General features: G+C 22.0%; 1 protein-coding gene across 4 annotated transcripts in view; it reads right to left on the bottom strand.

Moving 5' to 3' along the window:
- Positions 1-1,386, bottom strand: part of LOC108756016 (insulin gene enhancer protein ISL-1) — a 39,024-nt gene that overhangs the window by 11,288 nt on the left and 26,350 nt on the right. The gene's annotated exons all lie outside the window — the stretch shown is intronic.

Genomic DNA, 1,386 nt, shown 5'->3' with positions numbered 1-1,386 from the left:
TATATATATATATATATAATTATTTTCTATTTGTTATATATTTTTATATACATATATGTATTTACGTCCATATTCAGAACGCACTTATAACAATGTTAGTGTATATTTAGCGTACAGCTCACATTATATATACTATAGAATTTCAAAAATAAAAGTGTACATTTATCGATAAAAGCGTGTTCTGAATACGGGTTATTATCTATCATTTTTTAAAGTAACTAAATAATCTTCAACTGTTCGAACTTGATAGTTGTTTCAATGGTTATAAATAGACGACGATAAACATATAAATAATAAAAAATTTGTAACTCATATCCTAAAAAATTCACAAGTAACAAAAATGTGTTAATGAATTGTACTTTTTTTTAATTTGGTAGCACAACATTAGTAGAAGTAGACTATGTTAATTATTTATTTTGTTCAGAAATTTTTCATACCATTAATTCAAAAGTTTTATCAATTAAATCTTGCAACATTTTTCTTGATTTCTAATTACTATCTTATATCTACGAGAATTCTCTAATTTTGACGTTTTAATGGACGAGAAAAGTAATTTTAAAAGAGAAATATATACTTTTAAATGTGACACGTCATGAACGAAAAACATGACGTAAATAATTTTAAACTTTACTAAATTTACTTATTTTATTTTACTTCCATTTTATAAAATTTACCTACTTTATTTATTTTACTTTATATACAAAATGATAGCTTTATAAATATGGTCAAAATTATAATTTTTAACTTATTTATTTTGTCTCATTTTCACTCAAATTTGACAACAAAATTGAAAAATTGTTAGATTCACTTCAGTATTCTTAAATAATTTTCATTTTTTAATTCGCAAATCTACGTTATTCATTCTAATAATAATTTGATTTTTTTATATATCACGTTTCACTATCGACAAATATCACAGATATAACTTCAAAACTGACAAAAATAAATAATTTTCGAACACTAACGTAGAAAATTTTTAAATTTTACAAATAAAAGATCTTTTCAATTCGATATATATATATGATTGAGAAAATAGAATTTTATATTAATCTTTAATTAATCACTTTATTTATATTGATATATTTAGATGAAAATTCAAAATTAATCATTATCGACAAAGTGTATGTAAATTCAGTTCTGATAAATTGTTGATAATTGTTGATCCATATTTCTCATTGTGTGTGAAATAATCGCTGATAATCTGCTATAACGTTTGTACCCATACCACTCTAATATCGAGCAGGATGAATTATAACGTTAACTTTTTCATTACTTACGTTATTTTTTTTGATAAATTTCCCCATTTATTATTTTCTATTTTATCACATCGCGAAATTGTAAACATTTTTATTTGGTGAAATAAAAAGCTCTGTTCTAAATTCGATA

Source organism: Trachymyrmex septentrionalis, unplaced genomic scaffold (assembly GCF_001594115.1).
Source record: "Trachymyrmex septentrionalis isolate Tsep2-gDNA-1 unplaced genomic scaffold, Tsep1.0 scaffold9, whole genome shotgun sequence".
NCBI classification, from domain to species: Eukaryota; Metazoa; Arthropoda; class Insecta; order Hymenoptera; family Formicidae; genus Trachymyrmex; species Trachymyrmex septentrionalis.
Note: the sequence above shows the minus strand (reverse complement) of the source record. Positions and strands in the feature narration are given on the sequence as shown.